The sequence below is a fragment of the Triturus cristatus genome, chromosome 7 (genome assembly GCF_964204655.1).
Source record: "Triturus cristatus chromosome 7, aTriCri1.1, whole genome shotgun sequence".
In the NCBI taxonomy this organism is placed as follows: Eukaryota; Metazoa; Chordata; class Amphibia; order Caudata; family Salamandridae; genus Triturus; species Triturus cristatus.
Genome location: NC_140590.1, coordinates 116753974 through 116779589, shown reverse-complemented (window position 1 = coordinate 116779589; position 25616 = coordinate 116753974).

Below are 25616 nucleotides of genomic sequence, written 5' to 3'. Positions count from 1 at the left end.
CTTTTGTCATAAGTAAGACTGTTAGCGCTCTGGTTGTTCTTTAGAGCACTCTGGGAAGCTGCAGTAGAACACAAAGGAATCAACTGACAGTCTCTGCCCTTGTTGGATGTACATGTTTTACTGAGAACGTCAGACTTCATTCTTACATGACTGAGAAAGATAATGTGAATTTACAGAAAATATGCTCTCAGTTTAGCTTATAGATCACCTTCCAAACCTCTGTGGGAAAAGTATGAGAAAATAGTTTTCTCTCAAACATGGTTCGTGATATCACAGCAGAAGGCTTTTTCACATGGTAAAATCACCTTAGAACACACCACAATTCCTAAAATGAGTATGGTACCATCAACAAATGATTTATAATGTAATTAAAGTCTTAAAAGCTTCTATTAACTGCAATGCTTTTTAATGAGGTGCTATCATGTATATTGGTCCCAAGATGGCTGCCAACACTTCTTGGATGAAGTACTGACAGCCAATCAGATCTCACGATGAGATGTGTGGTTAGGCTCCGCCCAGCTATGTATGTGATTTTACTTTTGATTTTCTCAGGAACTACTGAACAGATTGACACCATATATGCAAAAGGCACATGCCTGACCTGAGGACTACCTCTTTGCCAAATTTCAAGTAATTCTGTTCAGCCGTTCGGGCTGTACCTTCGACTAAAGGTCCCTATGGAAAATTGCATGGGAAAACGCGTTTTGGGACCCCCCTTTTTTCTCAGCCCCCGCTTGACGAATCCCCCCGAGACTTTCAGGGTAGGAGCGGAGCGGAGCGCCCCACTTATTTTGAAAATTTCGCGAGGATTCGTCAACCGGCGGCAAAGTTATTCCAAATAGAATGTTGCGGATTTCCTATGGAAACACGGTCCTAACTATAACTATCTACTGGCGACCGCCAGTAGATAATATATTTATATATATACCATACATGCGCAAGAAAACTAAAAAATATTGAAACAACTCAATTTTAAAAATTATAACAATTAATGGAGAAAACAAATAAAATATTTAAAATTGAAGAACAAATTAAAAAAATATTTAAACCATAAAATAAATATAAAAATAAAAACAAATATCATAGTTATAAAACCATTTAACAATTAATGCTATAAAATGTATGTAACTAATATTATGAAAACTATTAGAATCTTAGAATATTAAATATACTGTTCCCACTCTAGTTTATGCAATAGTAGGGAAAGTGTTGGACTTCCTATGGCTTAGATGTACTATTCCTACTCCAGTCACCACAACAATAGAGAAAATGTTGGAATTTGAAGGGGGTGAAATGTAGAATTCCCACTTCAAACAGTGCAATAGTAGGTAAAGTGTTGGACTTTGCAGGGGTGACATTTACTACTACAACTCCAATCTGTGCAACAGTAAGGAAAGTGTTACATCTCGGAGGGGTGCAATTTATCATACCCAGTCCAAACAACGCAATAGTAGGAGAGTGTTGAACTGCGAGGATGTTAATTTTACAGCAAGAGAAGGGAAAATACTTCACTTCGAACACATTACATATATGAATAATAAAAAAAATATTAATTGCCATAAAAAATATATCTCTATTTTAAAAACTAAAACAATTAATCAGTTTCCATAATTATTATAAAACAGATAATTATCAATTAATAAATAATTGTTATTCAATGAATATTTCTCTAAAATCCGACACTGTACCACTAATAAACCTTGCAGTTTGCACCTAAAATATAACTAAAAAGTAACTATTCCATAGCCTATATATTGAAAAGAAATTAAATAATTAATTAACAATTAATGATAAATTTTTCATTAATATTTCTTAATTACCATCCTACCCTAGACCCCTACAAACCCAGCATCCAACAACTAAAATCTAATTCAAATAGATAAGTATAGCACAATTTACATGACTGATAGTTAAATTATTCATTTACAATTAATAATTAATAAAATAGCTTAATTATATACCCACCCAAAACCTGTACAAACCCAGCAGCCCACATCTAAAACATTACACAAATATATAATGATTACACAATGTTTTTGCTTCTTTAGCTTTCAACCCTATCCCCTTACAAACCCAACAACTCACTATGACGCTATTAATTACTATTATCAATTAGATTGAACTTTCTAAATCACTTAAAATTGCAAACTATATTTAGAAATATTAATAACAATTAGGCAAAGAATAGGATGCATACAATTAATATATAAACTAAAGCACATTAGAATAATTAAGAAGCAATATTTTTTACAAGTAAATTATTGAAAACTATGTTCAAAGGAACAATAATCTTAAAAACTATATTGATTACCTAAAGAAATATATTCTTGACAGTAATAATTTTGCATGGACCAAAAGTTTTGTGTCACAAATTTTCTTTCCAATATGTGTGTGTCCCGATATTTACAGCACAATTCTTTGTCCAGACACCCTGATGGATACCAACCCTGTGCTGTGTTATCTTATGTTAAGTATGCTGGGGTCTCTTGATGCTCTATCAGCTCCAAAAACTACACAAACCCAGAGTGGAAGGTGTCAGATAGTCTTGAGGGACTCCTTATACTGTTTAAAGTCAGTACACACACGCAGATGCAGTGAAGGCAGATTCCTCCGCCGAAGGGCAAAGTGTGAAAAGGAGCCCCCATGGTGGTGCGAATTCACAGAGGAAATAACAGGAATTTGCCCCTGGATCTAAGACACCTACTAGGGGCATACCACTGTAATTTGGCCCACTTCCGTACAAGGTTTTGTGGACCAGACAAAGAAATGTAAACACAGCCCTATTTTTATGGGCAACCAGTGGAGGTATCTGAGGATAGGTTCTTAGGGTGAGCGGGGCGGAAGATGACTAATTAGCCCAGCTGCGGTGTTGAGAACCACCTGAAGTTTATAAGACAGTACTTCATTCATGGCTACCATTAGGGCATTCCCATAGTCCAGGCAGCAAATTATGGGGACCTGAACTAGGGATTTCCATGTCTGCAATGGCAGCCACTGGAAGACCTTCCTGAGTAGGGGCATAGCTTCAAAACGGGATACCACAATGGCGTTCACCTGTTCCCTCAGAGAGAGATTTTGATCAACCAAGCTTCCCAGGTTTCTAGCTGTTGCTCTTGGGGTGGAAGCTGGCCCCAGGCCCTGAGGCCATCAGCCCTCCAACAACAAAGAATGAGCTTTTCCGAAGAGCACAATCTCAGTTTTACTTGTGTTTAGCAGAAGGCAGTTAGACTGGTGCCTCCCCCCCTGGTGCCATTCGGCGGCCTTGCACCCATGGAGGCCCTAGTGGGGGCAGCCAAAGACAGTTTCTGACTGCCTTTTCGTGCCAGAAACACCGGCACGAAAAGGCAGTGGAAAACTGCCATCGTACTCTCTCGGTCGTAAAGAGGCAGCCAGGGGAGTAATGAAGGATTTCCGGGCGGCGGACGGGCTCTCCCAGCTTGTCAGAAGCCGTCTGGAAAACTGAGGCAGATTCCTTTCCGAATCTGAATCTGAATGGCACCTTCCGATGCGGATGGAAGGGCTCCGACCGTTGGTCGGAGACCTTCCGTCTGACATCGGAATCAGGGCCTTAATGTTATTTACCTGCATATTGACTTGTTCTGGGGTCACCTTATTAAACTCCTGCTGGAGAACAGGACAGGATGTTTCAGTGGGGGTGTGTGCAGCTCTGGTTACCTCCATGCTCTTTTTTACAAAAGTACTATAAATTCTGGCAATTTTATCCTTAAAATAGCTGGTCAGCTCTACAGATGTGTGTGCGAATACTGATTTTGGGGTAGAGGGTGGAGCTTTTTATATAGCACCTGCAGAAGAAACTGACAGGTTTGGTCTGACTCCTAACATCCTCACCTCCTTGAGCATCACTCAGTAGATGTAAGAGTCACCATAAAGGTCACAGTTTTCTTTTTGGGCATATAGAATTTACCATGTGAGCTCCCCAATACTGCAGACGTAACACAACAAGGCACTCATTGTGATACACCATGCTCTATTACTCCCATATTAATAACGGTCACACCAGGTAGACTTCCTTTTCTATGAAAAGGTCACAGGTTCCTTTAGAAGCATATGAAATGTGTATTTGCTAATAACATTGGGACCATTTGACAGATTTTCATGAACGTTGAGGTGTGTTAGAATTGGGTTTAACTTGCAAACTGCATGTGCAGCTAGCAGTTTTCTCATGCTGGTTGGTTGCCTATGACAAATTTCCAGTGCATTTGATCAATTGCTACATACAGCAATATGTATCAAGGTGGGCTTGCACAGGGCCCCTGCTGCACACAGCTGAATGTCATGTAGAGCAGAAGGTGGGCTGTAACACGATACAAAGGCATTATCATCGATCACCATATCTACTATACTCCAATCACATATATTCAGCCAACCACAAGTAAAACACTTTTACTTATCCATGTAAAATCCATGTAAAAAACACAAAATGCACCACCTTTGTGAAGTTATACTTAGCTTTGCTCATAACATATTAAGGTATGTTTAAAAGTCTCCAGTTACAATTAGCTCTGCAATCATTAGCTCGCACCTTTGCTCACACACTTAACATGCAATCCGAAAATTAGATCAAGTATGATTCTTATGACCTCAGAATATTTACAGCAATAAATATGGGCACTTCATACGTATATTTAAATTTCAACACATACACTACCCTAATAAAGGGAACATACAATAACCATAGCTGGATTATTCATAATGTTAATGGTAAGGTGATATGCCACTAGTGAATTTCTGTCATTTGTATAGTCATCTGTTTCTCAAGGGTGAAGTCATGAGCACAGAATTTGGTGTCTGAGTTATGGTTTCTATGGACGCTAACAAGGAAATTGCAGGGGTTGTTTGGTTTTATTTCAGATCCACAAGTGCATTTTAGTTGCTGTTTTTAAGTGAATATGGCCCACCATTTTAAATGCATACTTAGGGCCTGATAACGAGTTTCAGCGGTTCAAGAGTGGGCGGTACACCACTGCTGTGCCCCCACACTGCCGAGACTCACTGCCATCCACCTGCCAGATTACGACTTAAAAGTGGTCTGGCAGGCAGGCGGTGTGGCGGTCACATGGCGGTGCCTCTTTCAAAGGCTGGGGTGCCTTTAAAAAAAGCCCTGCAATGGGACCACACAACAAGATTCTTGCACAGCATGGACTCGAAAGTCACATGTTGTGACCCCTATGTGCATCAACATGCAGAGGAGGTACAGGGGGCCCTACAGGCCTACAGGCCCACCATGGTGTACATGGAGGAGGAGCCTCCATGGCACTGCCAGCAGAGAGGAAACTCGTAATATGCTTGGCGGGACCACGGCAGTGCCACCAAGCATATTGCGGCCTCTGGACACCGCAAAACCACCATGTAACGGAGGTATCCTAGCAGCGTCAGCGGTCCAAGGGCAATCCAACCACCCAACTCATAATGAGGTGGTCGGACTGCCAGTGCAGCGGTGGCTGGACTGCAACTGCTGCGCCATCACAGGTCTGGTGGTCCAAGGAGTGTAATAGTTTTCATTATCACACATGTTACATATTATGCATCTTATTCATAGCATTTTTAGAACATTATAATGCTGAGAGCTCCATTGATGACATTTGAGTGGCTATGAGCTTATAATGGTTGATATAAGCTTCTGCTTCAACATTCTGATGTTTATCTTTCTTTTATCCCTTTAAAATTTTGAAAATTCTGCCCTTAGTGGCTGGAATGTTCTAATATCCTTATAGCCCTATCTGCTTCGGGCTGTACCTGTTGTTAAAGGGTTCAAGGCATTTAACAACCGGTATAGCCTCGGCAGTGGGCTATAAGGCTATATTTTACATCCCATTTATAGCTATCTCCTATGTTGCCACTGAGGCTGGTCTGCATGTCATTTGGTTAGCCTGGGTTCTGGAGTGTGGGCTAAGGGAGGTTCTCAGGGTGACAACAGGAGGACTGTTGGTTGTGGTGGAGATGTTGTCTTTTACAATTATTATATCATGAATATCTAGGAATACAATATATGTGAATGCTAAAATTATGACTATTTATTGATTGTTATTATTGGATATGTTCATAGTCATATTAATCTATTCATAAATAAGAAGACAAAACAAAATTATTTATATATCACAAAAGTAAAAAACATAAAAATAAATTAAAGAATTTTTCAATCAGTTTTTCTAAATCTCTTTTTTATAAATGTATGTATTTACAGTGTATAGCCATTAATAATTTTGCCGAACTTGGAGTTGACAGGTGATCTATATGTTATGTACACTGTTGCCCGGTGTTCTCCCCCCTCTTTCTATTAGGAGATGTAGTCTTTACCTTACCAATGCTTCATTGGTTTATGGGGACTTTTCAGTTTTTCATGCCAGTACAGTGTAACTGAATGACCTGGAAACAATAAATACCTCAATACCCAGTGACAAAAAAAATGAAAATAACCATGACATACACATAGGGGCAGATTTACAAGCCCCTTGCGTGACTTTTGCGCTGCAGTTGCATCACTTTTTTGACGCAACAGCGGCGCAAACACTGTGGCCTATTTACAACATGATGCATCTAGGGAGATGCGTCACGTTGTAAAGCACCGCGTCACATTATACCTGCGTCAGGTATAATGTATGCAGGGTGTGCGTTCCCACGCAGGAAGGCCTCGTAAAAGTCACTCTGTGAAATCTACAAGATTTCACTGCGCGCCTTTTAGGATGCCACTGCGTCAAAACCTTACGCCTGCTTCAAGCAGGCGTAAGTAGTGACGCAGTGTAGTGGGAATAGGCCTCAACATACATTGCTGAAGTTGCGTCGTGCTTGTGACACGACTCCAGCAATGCGTGACTTTTCCGCCAACAGATGTGTCAGAATTTCTGACGCATCTGTCAATCCTTGCGCCATAGTGCCCTGTATTGTAAATACGGCGCATCTATGGTGGTGCAAGGGTTTCTAAGGGTGGTGCAGGGAAAGTGATGTATCTTGTAAATCTGCCCGATAGTTTACTTATTGTCACCCTAATGCACTGCACGGATTTAACTCGTTTTGATGTAGATATGGTGATTTATCTTTGTTTATAAATACTGCATGAAAAAGGCAATGTGGCATGGTCAATGCATCCACAATGCACCCTCGGTCTCAATCGCTATAGAGAGGTGAGGATGAGAAACCATCATAAAAATGTCTCAAATACTTTTTGTTTAGACAAAAGCACTAATTCTAAAACATTCTGTTCAAATTGTTACCTTCATGGGTTAGGCCACAAACCAAGTACAATCACCCGATTCAAATACACAGGCAATTTCTCTACGAAACCTCTACACATAAAAAGTAGGTGGTAAATGTTTTCAGAGTCCACCACACACAGAAATTCCTTCTCTAACGTGAAAATCAGACAAAAATCAGACAAACACAAAGGTTTATTTTTGTGATTGTCTACATCATCAGAGTCTACTGCATATGGTTCCCATCAGCACACAGTGTACACAGTGCACAGGTTAGTACAGATTGCCTTTGCAAATATTCCAGCATAGGTCATGCACATTTATTCCCCTTGCAGGGACGCTGACAGTTACTGCAAGAATATAAACTTTCATGCAACTGCAGTCTTCCCTGATGAGTTAGGACCCATGTATAGCTCCCACATGCCTGCCCGTGGCAGCTCCCATGACCAGAGGGCAAATCTTCGACAAAAACAAGATGCAGATGCTTTGGGACTCGGGCCTGTGCTGTATACACTGCTGTGCCAGATTTCAGGGTCCCCTGCAGGACCCAATGAGCCTGAGAAACAGCTGCATATCCTACTGCATGGTGACACATCACTCGGTCGAACATAGTGACTTGGCGAGTACATCAAAATGCACCCCTCCAACTTACAATGAAATAATAATTTAAAGAATATTATGATACATGTAGGCAAAGGCACTTAAAATGCACATCCAAAGTGTATTAGACCTAGGATGTGACCTCAGCAGAGACATGGTTGTGCCTGTGTACCATGAATTGAGATGTGTCCTGCATATGTAAACATACATACAAGATCATGTGGATGTGTGTTGTCAGCATACTTCTTACATGTACTAATCTGTGCATCACATACAGCCCACTCTCTAATGTCATGACCTCTCTTCAGGCACTATCGACAGCTGCACTACCCTACCCCTCACCCAGACCACAACACACCCAGGCCTCTTGGAGCTTCACCCTACCACCAACCCTAACCTCAACTGTCCCAGCAACCCTAACCTCGACTGTCCTAGCAACCCTAACCACGACTGTCCTAGTAACCCTAACCTCGACTGTCCCAGCAACCCTAACCTCGACTGTCCCAGCAACCCTACCCTCGACTGTCCTAGTAACCCTAACCTCGACTGTCCCAGCAACCCTAACCTCGACTGTCCCAGCAACCCTACCCTCGACTGTCCCAGCAACCCTAACCTCGACTGTCCTAGCAACCCTAACCTTAACTATCGAACCCCAAATCTGTTTAACGACAGTGATAGAATCTTCATGGGCAGCAGAATCCCCACAGCAGGGAGCACTCAATCAAAACACATAACATAAGAATCAAGGTGTCTGTTGGATGCTTCTTCGCCCTTTATTTGGTAAGTTTTAAAATGAGGTGTAGGATTTGTTAATTGCATGTCGATGTCACCATCAAAAGAACTGGGGGGGCATATTTACAAGCACCTATCGCCATCACAACGTCACTTTTAGATAAGAAACTCTTTCACGCTGTATTTAGCGTGAAAGGGGAGGGCAATGGGTGAAGCTGTGGGCGTTCCACCGCAACACTAATTGATTTGGACCTTGCGCCCTATTTACAAATGCAGCATAAATAGGAGGCAGCGCCAAAATTAAGACCAGGAAAAAACCTGGTCTTAAACAGGCGAAACAAGGAGAAATGCTTTATTTCTCCTCGTTTTTGCTGTTTCCATGTGTGCTGCCTTGTTTTTTTTTTTTTTTTTGCAAAAACAATTTTTATTGCATTACTCAATCACAATTGACATACACAATGTAAATCAGGTCAGTGGCCGCCATCGGCAAATAGTGCTATGTCCAAGTTCAATCCGGGCCACTTCCAACTACCAATGCACTGTCCCCAAACCTTCCCCAAAATGAACTCACCCCCCCCTCCCACATGTCAGTGTGCCGAGACGCCCGATACCAGGATAAACCTCTTTCAGAGGTAACTGTGTTAGGAGCCACGAACCCCCTCCCCCCCACCACCACAACCAGGCCCCCAGCAGAAAGGAAAAGGAAAGGGAAAGCCCCTGGCCCCCATGATCAAATCAGCTAGCCTCTCCTCACCCCTAGGTTCCTGCCGGGTGTTCCAGTGCTTCAGGGTCCCCCTCCTCCTCTAGTCCCCACCCCTGGAGGTCTACCACTAGCGCTTCCCATGCCCGGGCCAAGGCCAGAGCCTTGTCATCACTTCCCTGAAGCGCAAGCTGCAGCCGGAGCGTGCCCTCGCTACTCGCCCACTTGGTAAAGGTCGTTCTCCACCTCGTGAATCTGGGACTCGTCTTTGACTTCCAGTGGAGGGTAATTTCTCTTTTGGCCACCACCAACCCCAGATCGCAAAACTTGCTCGTGGTTTTCGTGCGCGGCGTGTGTGGGAACCATAGCAACAAACAAACTCCCATCTCCACCCGCAGGTCCCGCCCCGTCACTTGGGCAAGGCAGCCGACAACCCCCTCCCAGTAGCAGATGTGTGCTGCCTTGTGCAGCAGACATAGAAACAGCAAATTGCCTATGATTGTTTATCTGCAGGAAGTTCCCCCTTTCTGCACATAAACAATCTTCCCCTCAACACAGGCACCCTTGCACTATGGTGCCTCCGTTGGTGCTAAGCTGCTAAATATAGAGCCAGCGCAGGGGGAAACTCATGGCTGCACCATACTCTTGTGAATATGGTGCAGCCCTGCATTTCTAAAGTGACGGAGTGAGGCGTTACGCCATGGTGGCAAGGGCCACTCTTCGCCTCTAAACTTGCAATATGCCCCTAACTGCGCTGCAGGAAGATGGAACCAGGCATTTATTTTGTATTGAGAAATGTAGGAGCAGAAATAAATGTTTGCCTATTGTCTATGCAGAAAGATGCAAACTGATATTTGCTACTGCACATCAGAACTTACAACAAGTAGATAAATGGAACAGAATAACCCACCAATGCCATAGCTCCAATTATGCTAAATGGCACCTCAGTGAAAATTAGCCCCAAAAAGACAGGCACCACCTGTGGCGTTCCAGTGGAATTGCCATAATATGTCAGTGGAGTAAGAGCCCCATTTCGTTCTTCGAGTGTTTCCTTCTTTGTGGGAACCACGCTCAGACATAATCTTTGTTCTTTTAAAAAGCAAAGGCTCTCACTCTTCACAGGCTAGAACGGTATTTCAAACCCAGCCCAGTAATCCCTAAAAGTTCATATTTCCAAGCTCATGGTGAGAAACGCATAATAATGAGATTGCAGCGTACTTACCATCTGTGATTAAGAGATGTTTGTAAATCTGCAGCCCACAGTCCCCGGGGTTTTGAAAAATACTTAAATCATCCTGCAGAGGCTGCAGGGCAGAGAAAAAAGCAGAACTTGGGCTGATCAACATCCTTGTACTGAACATTGAGTAAGATGTTCCCTTTCTCGCAGCAGCAACATCTGTCCCCCTGGATTGTGAAACATCAACAAACATCCAGGATTCTGCCTGTCCTATAACCTGGCATCTGAAGGGACAGCCTGCACCCAGATAGTCACAAAGTGCACCACAAAGAGACGGGGTCCTTGACGCTTTCTCACTGCACAGTCTTCCTGTCCTCTACCTCTTAAAATAATGACCTTTAAACATAAAAATGCAATTGAAAATAGGATATTTATGATGGTTTTTCTACAAAGCTTGTATTTGCTATTTTTCTGGCTCACCCTTCGCCCCACATGTCTTGTCACATATGTTGTTTCATTTTTTTGAAAAAATCTGATAGAGGAAATAGCCATCATTTGTGTGAATCACCCCTAAATTTTACCCTAGGCTGGCTATACAACTCTGTGCACTTTACCCCAGGCAACCTGTAGTAAAATGTAGGTGCTCCCCCTTTTAACATTGTTAAAATGTTATGCTCCTTACTGGCACATTTAACTTACCTATTACTCTCAAGTATATGGCCTAACGAGTACCCTGGGGAACGCAGCACCTTTGTGCTATCCACTACAATGGCAGTGTAAACAATTCTTTAGGCCTACTATTGTAGCTTGTCCATGGCAGTGCAAAAATTGCAATTTACCTTCAAAATAAACCCTTTTGGCAAGTCCAAACCTTCCTTTTAAATATTAATAAATCACCCCTTTGTAGGCCGTTTAGCCCATAAGGCAGGTGAATGCTATTTAAAAGTAGGACATGTAGAAAGTTAATGTCAAACATGTCCTTACACTTCGTAGCACCTGAAAGCTATTTTCACTGTAGAAAGGCTAGCTGTTAACTTAAATAATGCTATTGCTGGCCAAAGGAAACACTTAGAAACATCATTCAAGGACTCTTTGTAATATGTATTAAAAGCCCAGTTCAATTGTGAAATCAGATTTCTAATAAATATTATGAAACAGGTACTATTAGAAAGTTACCTTTTCTATGCCTAAAGCCTTGAGGCAAATTTGCATTAGCCTGCAGCTACAGGCTTCTGAGTACTAAAGCTCTGAATGAGGTGTGAAAAAACGCTCCGAGAGCAGAGGCAAAGGCCTAGATGTGAAGAGGTGTTTCTGTTCCTGTTGCAGGATGACTATTTGGGCAGTGCCAAGAACAGTATTTACTTCAAAGGTGCCTCCCGGTCACAGGCAGATTTCAGATGACATCTGGACAGGCCCCTACTATTGTTTCTCCAGGCAAGCTGGCACCAATCTCAGTAGATAGTATGCTGCCTCCGGAACTGGTTTAGAGTAACCACAGAGGAGCGCGGCTTCTCTTTTTCCTAGCTACTTCTCTGGGTGGAGAAGGGGAGACACTGACTCTGCACAGGACTAGAAGTGTTTCACCATTTTGAATTTAGGCAGAGCGGGGCACTGTGGGATTGTTTGCAGTAGGGCACATAGAAAATGCTGCATTTTTGGGGAGGCTAAAACCTGGGAACTTTTACGCCATTGATTAGGGAGGAGCCAGGAGCCATCGCCACCCACAAGTTGCTGCCAGGCAAAAATGTGGCATCCCCAGTAGCTTCCTCGGAATATTACTCGAGCTAAGGAAGATCAGAAGATAATAATCCTGTTGCCTGGAACTGTGAAGACTGGAAATACTATCTATTTTAGCTAGACAAATAAGTGATCTACAAGGGTCATAAGGCTGGTCTCCTGTTCAAGCTACAGGGTCATAACAAGCTACAAGAGGCCTTTCCTGCAACTGCCCAACTTTCCAATTCCAACTTAAGCTGCCCTAGACCCTGCTCATGGCCTCCACTAAAGTGATTTGTGACCCACAAGAGCTGTTCCTGAGGTCCTAGAACCCTAGTATGTGTCTGATTGAACTTCTCCTATGTTCCATGAAAACCTGGGCCTTGGAAACATTTTGGTTCCAAATACCTCCGGAGGACCGGGAAAAACCTGCCAAGGTGATCCGACCAAGGTGCGCTGGTGCTGGGCTGAAGATTCCGGATTCATTTGCTCAAAGCTTTTTTGTGATGGCAAATCCTCTGCCTTGGGACCTCAGAGAATGGAATCTGGCCTCTTGGACTCCTCTTCAACTAAACCTGCCCCGGTGCAAGAATTCTAGCTCCAAAATAGTGAATAAATGCAAAATGGCAGACAGGGATACAGTGAGATTTTTTGTGGTAGGGCACACAGGAATAATAGCACAAGACCCTTTGCAAATGTTTTCAATTACTCTTGTGCAATCATTTATAATTTATACAATTTAAAATTGCTCACAATATACGAAGTATGTCAACATTACATTTTGCCGCAGTGGACTAGTGGAATCAGACACGGTCTTGTGGGAAGCAGGTTCTAGCACAAAATGTCATGAGGGAATCATTTTCAACACAAACTAGTACTCTTGGCAGTATCTTGAGTGACTTCTGAATGCAATATATGTCTTTACATTCAAATTTCACTCAAGATACCCCAAAGTACATTTTGCATAATGTATGCATAATCTTGCATAATTTTCATGACATTTTGCATAATTTTGGAAAGAAATTGAAATGTCATGAGAGGTGTTTGGATGTTAATAATACAGAACAGAACAAGCAACTAATCTACGTGTTTGGGATTCATAAAGTCTTCCAATTTAGGGCAAGTAGCCATATATTCAGTACTCTTGGCAATACCACAGTGATAATATTCTGTTTCTCTGGGAATGGAGCTGTCAATACAACTGGTCTTGAGCCTACTCACATAGATGCTTTTGTCAGGGCTTTGATGTGTTCCTCCACTGAATGAGACACATTTTCTGCTAGACCCATATATTCTTGTTATACAGATTAAAATATATAGTGCAGGAGCAGGAATTGGACTCACCATTAAAAGCTGAGCATTCAAGCAAACCAAAATATTGTTATTAATTAAATCTTTCAATTTAATATGGTCCCAAGTCCAAATTTCCCCAGAAGCAGCAGTCCTGCACCATTGTTTGCTGCAGTAAAGCATGAGGTATGACCTTGTTTGTCCTAAACTTAAAGTACAATAGTTCCTAAAGACAAAGCATCAAAAAATAATTAAAACTGGTGAAATTACAAATCTCACTCACAAAGATCACTCAAGTATTTTTCTAGTTGGCGATGATCAGAATATTCCCCCAGTGCAATTAGTGATTGCACGTGACAAATCACAGTCGTGGAGCACTTGACATGGCAATCAAATTACTTTCTTAGAACTTTTTCTGTCTCACACTGATAAAGTACAAACAGGACCAAATGAGACTATGATTTTTAAATATCTTTGTCAGATTTCCTGACAGTGTCACACAAATCTTACTCACTCGTTTGAGAAGACAATTTATTAACCCACAAATGGAAACTTTTCCTACTCCATATTGAGGAAAACGTCGACCAAGATACAATTCTGGCAATATGGGCAGTGGTTAAAAGCTGAATAACTCCAGTAGGGCTGTGCTGTGGGTAACAGTAAAATACCTTCCCTAGGGCCATGCAGTATTTCACAGTGGAATACATTCACCAGGTCCACGCAGTGCATAACAGTAGAATACGTTCCCTAGAGCTATGCAGTGCTTAACAATAGAATACCTTCACTAGGGCCACGCAGTGCTTAACAGTACAACATCTTCACTAGGCCCAAGCGGTGGTCTAAAGTAGAATACCTTCACTACGGCCACACAGTGCTTAACAGTAGAACACCTTCACTAGGGTCATGCAGTGCTTAACAATAGAATACCTTCACTAGGACCATGCAGTGCTAAACAGTAGAATACCTTCACTAGGGCTATGCAATGGATAACAGTAGAATAGCTTCACAAGGGCTGTGAAGTGGTTAAAAGCTGAATAACTCCAGTAGGGGTGTGCAGTGCTTAACAGTAGAACACCTTCATTAGGGCTATGCAGTGCTTAGCATTAGACTACTTTCACAAGGCCATGCAGTGCTTAACAGTAGAATACCTTCAGTATAGCGATGCAGTGCTTAACAGTAGAATGCCTTCACTAGGGCCATGCAGTACTTAACAGTTGAATACCTTCACTAGGGCCATGCAGTATTTAACAGTTGAATACCTTCACTAGGGCTATACAGTGTTTCACCGTAGAATACCTTCACTAAGGCCATGCAGTGCTTAACAGTAGAATACCTTCACTAGGGCCGTGCAGTGCTTAACAGTTGAATACCTTCACTAGGGCCATGAGGTGCTTAACAGTTGAATACCTTCACTAGGGCCATGCAGTGCTTAACAGTAGAAGACCTTCACTGGGGCCACGAGGTGCTTAACAGTGGAATACCTTCACTGAGGCCATGCAGTGCTTAACAGTAGAATACCTTCACTAGGGCAATTCACTGCTGAACAGTAGAATAGCTTCAATAGGACCATGAGGTGCTTAACAGTAGAATACCTTCAATAGGGCCATGCAGTGCTTAGCATTAGAATACCTTCACTGAGGCCATGCAGTGCTTAGCATTAGAATACCTTCACTAGGGCCGTGCAGTGCTTAACAGTTGAATACCTTCACTAGGGCCATGAGGTGCTTAACAGTTGAAAACCTTCACTAGGGCCATGCAGTGCTTAACAGTAGAAGACCTTCACTGGGGCCACGAGGTGCTTAACAGTGGAATACCTTCACTGAGGCCATGCAGTGCTTAACAGTAGAATACCTTCACTAGGGCAATTCACTGCTGAACAGTAGAATAGCTTCAATAGGACCATGAGGTGCTTAACAGTAGAATACCTTCAATAGGGCCATGCAGTGCTTAGCATTAGAATACCTTCACTGAGGCCATGCAGTGCTTAGCATTAGAATACCTTCACTAGGGCCATGTAGTGCTTAGCAGTAAAATACCTTCACTAGGGCCGTGCAGTGCTTAACAGTAGAATACCTTCACTAGGGCAATTCACTGCTGAACAGTAGAATAGCATCAATAGGACCATGAGGTGCTTAACAGTAGAATACCTTCAATAGGGCAATGCAGTGTTTAACAGTAGAATAGCTTCAAAAGGGCTATGCAGTGCTTAGCATTGGAATACCTTTACTAGGGCCATGTAGTGCTTAACAGTAGAATACTTTCACTAGCTCCGTGCAGTGCTTAGATTAGAATACCTTCACTAGGGTCATGCAGTGCTTCATCGTAGAATACCTACACAAGAGCCATGCAGTACTTAACAGTAGAATACCTTATGTCGGGCTATGCAGTGCTTAGCAGTAGAATAAGTTCACAAGGGCTGTGCAATAGTTAAAAGCTGAATAACGTCAGTAGAGCTGTGCAGTGGTTAACAATAGAGTAACTTCACTAGGGCTATGCAGTATTTAACAGTATAGAGAGGATGTAGCCTCACAGCTAGAGCAGTCGACCTTGAAGCTGGAGAACCGGGTTCGTGTCTCAGCAACGATGCTTAACAGCCTGTGATTCTGGCCAAATCACTTAATCTCCCTGTGCCTAACATAAATTAATGTGTCCTTGTGTAACGAAACTGGTGCTCATGTAAAGCGCTCTGATACCCGAAGTCTCGGGTCTAGTTTGCGCTATATAAAAGTCTTAAAAAAAACGATAGAATAACTTCACAAAGACTATGCAATGACTATGCTTGAGAAGGACAGAGTCCCTTTTAGCAGATTCGAATGTCAGTATAAGGGGCAGAGAAGGCCCAAGACCTGATGTGAGCTGAATATTGTGATAAGAAAAGACTTGTGATTCATACGGCTAAAACATGATATTGATATTTGGTCATCAAAACAGAACGTATCAATGGTAGGGTAAGTGTGGAGGAAGTCACCTCATATTGATACCTTGGCCTTAATTTCTGGTGACATTTAGACTGGAAACCACATCTGAAGTCTGTTGAAGCATGTGCACTTCCCTGTGTCATAGGGCTCCACAACTTTATTAGAATTTATGGAGTGTATGACATGACCCTAGTTTTACAAGCATTTAGAATGATGGTGCAAACACAACTTCTTTATGGTGCAGAAATCGTTTACATGAGCAGTCATCATGACTGGGATAAGTTGAAGGGCCAGTGTCTTAAAAGGCTTTTAAGTATTCCTCAATGGTCCATGGTTCAAGCAATAAGGACAGAACTCAAATTCCTATACTGGCATTTTACATCTATGAAACTGGGGATGAGATTTTGGGATAGCTTATTACTGAATGGAGAGAACAACATTTCCTATTTTTGTAAAAATGAAATTCATATACGGAATTGTCGTGGGCTGGGAGTAAGAAAAGCTTTTAATGAAATCTCTTAATTTACTCTCCTTACAATCTCCTACTTTTGATGGTGTATATAACATTCTTAAACTTTTTAGAACAGACAGACAGACATTTTATTGTGCAGTTAATTAAAACCATTACAAAAAGATCATTTAAAAACAAAGAAAAAGCTTAATACATCTTTAGTGCCTATCATAAGATGAGAATGGCTGTGTGTTTAAAAACTGCATTCAAAGTTTAAGAGTCCTAGAATCAGTTCCCGCGCTGGGGGAGTACAAAGAGTGCTAAGCTAAAACAATTCTTGCGTATCCTGTTCTCTTTTCAGGCTTGACCTGGTTGATATTACACTGTCTGAGTTCGGGTTGTGTTGTATCAGTCCATGATGACAGTATTGCGGGGGCGTGTTCTCCACGCATTATTATGTTCTATGCTGATTTAGTAGTCTCACTGCTCCGTAGTGGTCCTTAGTGGCCAAGTTTTGTTTTCCCACTGAGGGATCGGATGTAGAGCGGATTTCCTTTTGTGTGTTTTCCTTTTGTCTTCAGGATTATGCCTGCTCCCTTCTTAGAGATTTGCGGGCATAGGTATGTTGTAAGACCAAATTAAGTTTTTCTTGATGTGCTTCCATTTTGAATCTGAATTCTGCAATTTCCAGGAATTTTACAAGATGACAACTCAGTTGGACATTGTCGCCCGAAAAACATGCCAAAACCGCTTGCCTACAAGTTCTTATTCGTTTTTCATTAAAGATTGGCTTTAGAATTGTTCGGCGCTCATGTAGCAGGCCCTTGCAGTTGGTGATGAGATGTAAAATATTTTCTGCGCCATTGCCGCAAAGGCGACACTTTGCTGGCAGGGCTGGGCGTAACCATGGCGCTATGTGGTTTGCCGACGGTAGTAACGCTAAATGAAATTTTAAAAACTTTTCTTTTATTCTTTTGGTGAAGCAGGATTGCAAGTATTTTTGTGGTCTAAGGCTGGTGTATGTTTGTATGGTTAACCAGCCATGCGCTCACTCCGCCAGTTGAGTCTTGTCCTGCAAAAGTGATTCCTTTTTAACGATGTTATTTACCACTTTTTTGAGGCCCGCCACTGGTCCTCGTAGTTTCCATAGCTGGTGCAGCCCCAGTGATTCTAATGCGTCCTCCAAAAAAAGCCTTGCTGGGCAGTTCTCTCTGTATTGCAGTTCCTTCCATAGAAGGGTGTTTAGTGTGTTTTCTTCTCCCTTGGAAATTTTGTACCAGGTTTTTAGGTATGCTCCTTTACGAGCCAGATCTTCCCTGGTAAGACCAAATTCAAGCCTGATTTGCGCTGGTGATGTGTACCTTGGTAAGCTGAAGATCATACGCATTGCTTTAGTTACTGTTCCATCTAAAACCTCTGCATCCCTTCCTCTCATAGCTTCACTACCGTAGGTGATAGATGGTATCAGTTTTGCCTGTATCACCTTTAGTAGAGGAGAGAGGGTTGGTCCAGTAATCTTATTTTTGAGGTTTCTTTTTAGAAACACTCTGTCACTGGATGATGTCATCAGTCATGTAATTTGAGATGTCATCAGTGATGTCACTGACCATGTCATGAGTGATGTAATATGTAACATCATCAGCAGTGCATTGCGGGGGCATGAGTTATAGTTACCTCAGCTAACTATAACGGCCGAATTTCTCTGGTTTTGTACGAGTGAAATGTCAGCCTAACTTTAATGTCCCTGAAACCTCAGTTTTTTTCAGTGACTTTCTAAGGTTTTTTTTAAATGCTAATTCCTAAATATAACATCCCTGAAACCTCTATTTTTTTCAATGAATTTCTAAGGTTTTTCAAATGCTAAATCCTAACTATAACGTCCCTGAAACCTCTGTTTTCTTCAGTGAATTTCTAAGGTTTTTTAAATGCCAATTTATAAATATGCCTACATAGGTAGGACATGTGCAGAAAGAGGAAGAAAGGCAAAGAAAGAAACAAGAGAAGTGCAGAAAGCGGCAACAGAAGTCCAGAAAGAAGAAGAAAGGTGCAGAAACAAGCAAGAGAAGTGCAGAAAGAACTAACAGAGGTGCAGAAAGAGGCCTAATTTGACTGTCCCTTGCAACAGATTCATACAAAGTAGCCTAATCACTAATCCTTCTCCCAAAATGTCCTAAACTTCACTTTTCTCTTGAAGGTTCAATATTAATCGACTGTTCAGCATGTTAGGCCTACCAAATATAAAACAACAATCCTAAGCATATCACTGTTGTAATTCTGAGCAAGAAGAAATGCTGAAAGAAAGAACAGATGTGCAGAAAGAGGCAAGAGGGGTACAGAAAGAGAGAAGAGGGTCGCAGAAAGAGGCAAAGGCTGCAGAAAAAAGAAAGAGAGGTGTAGAAAGAAGCAAGAGAAGTACAGAAAGAAGCAACAGAGGTACAGAAAGATGCGAGAGGGGTGCAGAAAGAGGGAAGAGGGGCACAGAAAGAGGCACGAGGGGTGCAGAAAGAAGCAAGAGAGGTACAGAAAAAACAAGAGAAGTGCAGAAAGAATCAACAGAGGTGCAGAAAGATGGATGAGGGGCAGAGAAAGAGGCAAGAGAAGTGCAGAAAGAAGCAACAGAGATGAAAAAGGAGAAGAGGGATGAGAAAGAGGAAAGAGGGGTACAGAAAGAAGGAATAGAGGTAGAGAAAAAACAAAAGAAGTACAGAAAAAAGCAACAGAGGTACAGAAAGAGGCACGAGGAGTGAAGAAAGAAGCAAGAGAGTTGAAAAAAGAAGCAAGAGAAGTGCATAAAGAAGCAACAGAGATGCAGAAAAGGGGAAGTGTGGTGGACAACAGAGGCACGAGGGATACATAAAGAAACAAGAGAGGTGCAGAAAGAAACAAAAGTAGTGCAGAAAGAATCAACAGAGGTGCCGAAAGAGGCAAGATGGGTGCAAAAAGAGGCAAGAGAAGTGCAGAAAGAAGCAAGAGAGTTGCAGAAAGGGGGAAGAGGGTGGAGAAAGAGGCAAGAGGGGTGCAGATAGAAGCAAGAGAGTTGCAGAAAGAAACAAAAGAAGTACAGAAAGAAGGAACAGAGGTACAAAAAGAGGCAAGAGGGGTACAGAAAGAGGGAGGAAGGGTGAAAAGAGGCACAAGGCTGGGAGAAAGAAGGGACAGAGGTGCAGAAAGAAGCAAGAGAAGTGTAGAAAGGAGCAACAGAGGTGCAGAAAGAGTCAAGAGGAGTGCAGAAAGAGGCACAAGGAGTGATGAAAGAAGCAAGAGAGGTGCAGAAAGAAGCAAGAGAAGTGCATAAAGAAGCAACAGAGATGCAAAAAGGGAGAGGTGCAGAGAAAGGCAAGAGGGGTGCAGAAAGAGGGAAGAGGGTACAGAAAGAAGCACGAGTGGTATAGAAAGAAGCAAGAGAGGTGCAAAAAGAAGCAAGAGGATTGCAGAAAGAAGCAACAGAGGTGCAGAAAGAGGTAAGAGGGTTGCCAAAAGAGGGAAGAGGGCTGCAGAAAGAGACACCAGGGATGCAGAAAGAAGTAACAGAGGTACAGAAAGAGGCAATAGGGGTGCAGAAAGAGGGATGAGGGGTAGAGAAAGAGGCAAGGGGGTACAGAAAGAAGCAAAAGAGCTGCAGAAAGAAACAAACGAAGTGCAGAAAGAAGGAACAGAGGTGCAGAAAGAGGCAAGAGGGGTGCAGAAAGAGGCAAGAGGGGTGTAGAAAGAGGCAAAAGGGGTGCAGGAAGAAGCAAGTGGGGCACAAAGAAGGAAAAGAGATACAGAAAGAGGCAAGAGGGATGCAGAAAGAGACAAGGGGGTACACGAAGAGGGTGCAGAAACAGGCAGGGGAGTACAGAAAGAAGCAAGAGAGGTGCAGAAGGAAACAAAAGAACTGCAGAAAGAAGGAACAGAGGTGCAGTAATAGGCAAGAGTGTACAGAAAGAGGCAAGAGGGTATGCAGAAAGATGAAAGAGGAGTACAGAAAGAGGGAAGAGGGATGCAGAAAGAAGCAAGAGAATTACAGAAAGAAACAAAAGAACTGCAGAAAGAAGGAACAGAGGTGCAGAAAGAGGCAAGAGAGGTGCAGTGATAGGGAAGAGGGGTGTGAAAGAGGCACAAGGGATGCAGAAAGAAACAACAGAGGTGGCAAAAGAAGCAACAGAGGTGCAGAAAGAGGGGACAGAGGTGGAGAAAGAGACAAGAGAAGTGCATAAACAAGCAACAGAGATGCAGAAAGGGGCAAGAGGGGTAGAGAAAGAGGGAAGAGGGATGCAGAAAGAAGCAAGAGAAGTGTAGAAAGAAACAAAAGAAGTGCAGAAAGAAGGAACAGAGGTGCAGAGAGAGGCACGAGGGGTGCAGAAAGAGAGAGAAGGGGTGCAGAAAGAGGGACAAGAGGTGCAGAAAGAAGCATGACAAGCGCAGAAAGAAGCAACAGATGTACAGAAAGAAGGAAAAGGGATGCAGAAAGAGGCAAGAGAAGTGCAGAAAAAGCAACAGAGATGCAGAAAGGGAGAAGAAGGTGGAGAAAGAGACAAGAGGGAAGCCGAAATAGGAAAGAGAGACGCAGAAAGAAACAAAATAGGTGCAGAAAGAAGGAACAGAGGTGCAGAAAGAAGCAAGAGGAGTGCAGAAAGAGAGAAGAGGGGTGCAGAAAGAGGCACAAGGGGTGCAGAAAGAGGCATAAGGGGTGCAGAAAGAAGAAAGACAAGTGCAGATAGAAGCAACAGAGGTGTAGGAAGAGGGATGCAGAAAGAGGCAAGAGAAGTACAGAAAGAAGCAACAGATATGCAGAAAGGGGGAAGAGGGGTGGAGAAAGAGACAAGAGGGAAACCGAAATAGGAAAGAGAGACACAGAAAGAAACAAAAGAAGTGCAGAAAGAAGGAACAGAGGTGCAGAAAGAAGCAAGTGGAGTGCAGAAAGAGAGAAGAGGGGTGCAGAAAGAGGCACAAGGGGTGCAGAAAGAGGCATAAGGGGTGCAGAAAGATGAAAGACAAGTGCAGATAGAAGCAAAAGAGGTGCAGAAAGAGGAACGAGGGGTGCAGAAAGAGGCAAGAGAAGTGCAGAAAGAAGCAACAGAGATGCAGAAAGGGGGAAGAGGGGTGGAGAAAGAGGCAAGAGGGAAGCAGTAAGAAGCAAGAGAGGTGCAGAAAGAAACAAAAGCAGTGCAGAAAAAAGCAACAGAGGTGCCGAAAGAGGCAAGATGGGTGCAGAAAGAGGCAAGAGAAGTGCAGAAAGAAGCAAGAGAGTTGCAGAAAGGGGGAAGAGGGTGGAGAAAGAGGAAAGAGGGGTGCAGATAGAAGCAAGAGAGTTGCAGAAAGAAACAAAAGAAGTACAGAAAGAAGGAACAGAGGTGCAGAAAGAGGCAAGAGGGGTACAGAAAGAGGGAAGAAGGGTGCAAAAGAGGCACAAGGCTGGCAGAAAGAAGGGACAGAGGTGCAGAAAGAAGCAAGAGAAGTGTAGAAAGGAGCAACAGGGATGCAGAAAGAGGGATGAGGGGTGGAGAAAGAGGCAAAAGAAGTGCAGAAAGAAGCAACAGAGATGCAAAAAGGGGAACAGGAGTGGAGAAGGTGGCAAAAGTAGTGCAGAAAGAAACAAGAGAGGTGCAGAAAGAAACAAAAGAAGTTCAGAAAGAAGGAACAGAGGTGCAGAAAGAGGCAAGAGGGGTGTAGAAAGAGAACCGGGTGCAGAAAGAGGCACAAGAGGCATAAGGGATGCAGAAAGAAGCAAGACAAGTGCAGATAGAAGCATCAGAGGTGCAGGAAGAGGGGTGCAGAAAGAGGCAAGAGAAGTGCAGAAAGAAACAACAGAGATGCAGAAAGGGGGAAGAGGGGTGGAGAAAGAGGCAAGAGGGAAGCAGTAAGAAGCAAGAGAGGTGCAGAAAGAAACAGAAAAAGTGCAGAAAGAAGGAACATAGGTGCAGAAAGTGGCAAGAGGAGTGTGGAAAGAGAGAAGAGGGGTGCCGAAAGAGGCACAAAGGGTGCAGAAAGAGGCAAGAGAAGTTCAGAAAGAAAAAGAAGCAAGATAAATGCTGACAGAAGCAACAAAGAAGCAGAAAGGGGGAAGAGGGGTATGTTGCAGGGATTCTGCTTTTGCACAGAACTATGTGCAGGAGACCAGGACCTCAGAGAATTGTGGTGTACCAGAAAACTCCCCTCAGAACCCAGAACCCCTTATCCGACTAGCTTAGTATCCCATTCGTTAGCCTAGATCTAGCTAGGCGGTCCCAATGTATAGACAAACCAGAACAAGCGACTTAGATATTTCTCAGGAGTGGTGGGAATCCGAAATACCTGTTCGTACTTATTTGTTAGTCCACAACATATTAATACAGACACGGTAAAGTTTAAAGAGTTTATTTTATAAACCTCGCGTCCTAAGATGCAGTACTTTGGCTAACACTAGCAGACTAACAGTACAGATCAGAACCATAAGCATTATTACAATACCATATAGAATGAAAGGAGCAATCATACTATTAATGACAGTGGTATACGGCCACACTCCTTTCACTATAATCTAATACATTATTATTATTAGACTATTAGAAGGTCTCTTAGGCTAACAGGGGGGACCCCATACCGTATAGATCAGCTTAGTAGAATCACATCAAAGGATCAGCTCTCACAGCATGCATCAGCTCTTCTGTTCGAATGAATTAAAAACCAAACTGTTCTGCAATATTAAAGACGCTTGTCCTTCAGATATTGGCAGCTGTATGCATGATATGTCTAACAAGTGGTACGATCAATCTAAACACAACACTCTGTACCTTCAAGTGACCCAGACACGTTCTTTGCATGATGTACAGACCAAGGGCACATTTCACGGTTAAGAATGTGAAACAACAGTTTGTTATCCTGTAAGGCAAAGTCGAGTCAGTATTTCTAATATGAATAACACATAACAACAGTGTCGTGTGCAGCGCAGCAGAAACGACAAGCTTGCTTGCTAACCATGATCTCGGTTATGCTAACTTAATGTTGTAAATAGGGCGTGGCTTAATTCATCTCACACCCCCCCATGATCGGAGCACTAACCAATAGGGATACACTTATCAAGAACGCAGAGTTCAAGTGATTTAGAACGGAACCAAGGGCATATAAGGGAAGTGTAAAGTCCGAGAATAAAAAAATGTTCGTTTAAAAAATTAAAAACAATGTGGTAAAAAATAAGCAAAACTTTCGTAAAAAATTAACAATTCTGGATGCAAGCTGCATTGACAATGTCAATCAGTCAATCCATGAAGGTATATGCACCGTAAGTTGCGACTGCTTCCAAGAGGAAATCATTGGAGCATTCCGCAAAAGTATCTGCCATCCAATTGAGCAAGGGAAAGGAACACACATGTTCATTAATTATCGGAGCATCCAGCACCATGATAGGACAACTGTCAGTCTCCTCAATATAACTCCTTTCAAGGAAATCAATAGCTGCCTCTCCGACATCCCAATTTCCAAGGACTCCGTGTGCAGCACCCAAAGCCATAAATCCGACACCAGAACAGTCGAATTCATGAGCCACTAAGGGACACATTAGTTCATCAAAATCCGGGTCAGGTGACGCCAAGTTTGACAGGCACAAGTCCAGAGCCCATTGGAAGGGACAATCTAGGCAATGAAAAACAGGTTGCACACACGTAAAAAAGGGAAACCAGAAAGACAATCCATACTTGAAGCTTAATACCACTAGTGGTAAGGTGCCGTAGAAATCAAGCATCCGGCTACGAAGATGGAGCAAGCGCAGCATTCTGTCTTGCAACTCCCGGTGTGCAGCCATATCGAAGTGCGCAAATCAACAAGAGGATCCCAGCCACCAAAGCGAGGAGCAAGGGGAACCCTCCGAAGACACTTGAAAAAATAGAATGTAAAAATGCGGGAATCACACCAAAAACAGTCTGGAAAGATGTCACGAGGCCGGAGCCCACAATTTAAAAAAAATGAACAAGGCCAGTCGTAGACGAAGCATTAAAGATAGTTTGAATCAAGGTTCAAAAATGGAAGGGGAGGTCGGTATTTAAAAGAGCTTGTACCTCAGTGCGTGTGTTCGCAACATTAAGAAGAAATGTTTCACGGGATGAAGTCAACGCAACCTCTTTTTTAGACAAAAGAGCCCTTATTCTGCTCATCCTATTGAACTCTGCGTTCAAGGTTGGAATCGCTGGCCAGATGGATATGTCGAGTCGGCCTTGCGGGGGCGGGAAAAGGACTTTATTACAGCAAACTACTTTTTGTGAAACAGTCACTATGTAACGAATACCCACTAGCATCCCACAGCAAGCTTCACTATTTAAAAGCAAATAACTACCGTTGGCAAGCAGCTTAAAAGAAGACGTTATAACTGGCATTGGAATCCCCTTTAGGACACAAGCTAAATTAGGAGCGTGTATATTGCAAGCGCCATGTAATTGTATATGTCTACAAACCACAGAGTGATCAGGAGCGGAATTGCATTCTTCACCTTTTAAGTAAACTTCCTTGCCATCCCTCACGCATCTGTAAGTGAACGGAAGTGACCAAACTTCATGCAGAAACGCATCACCAAGTTGTTCATATCTGCCGATAGCATAGTGTTTCATGCATGAACTAAACTTGAACAAACTGAACGGTAAAGTTACTGATCCGTGAATTAACCACACGGCTGAATTTAACTCAGCTACAGAAAAAGGTAAAGGTTCTAATTTTTCAATGTGCAGCAATGCATAAGTTGCATCTTTCATGGACATGAACTGCTGTTTTTCAGTCAAATTAAACTGAAGGAACAATGATGAAATATTCATGTAATCCCAAGGGACTTTCCCTGCCTTTAACGTTTGCAATGTCCATGCAAACTGCATAA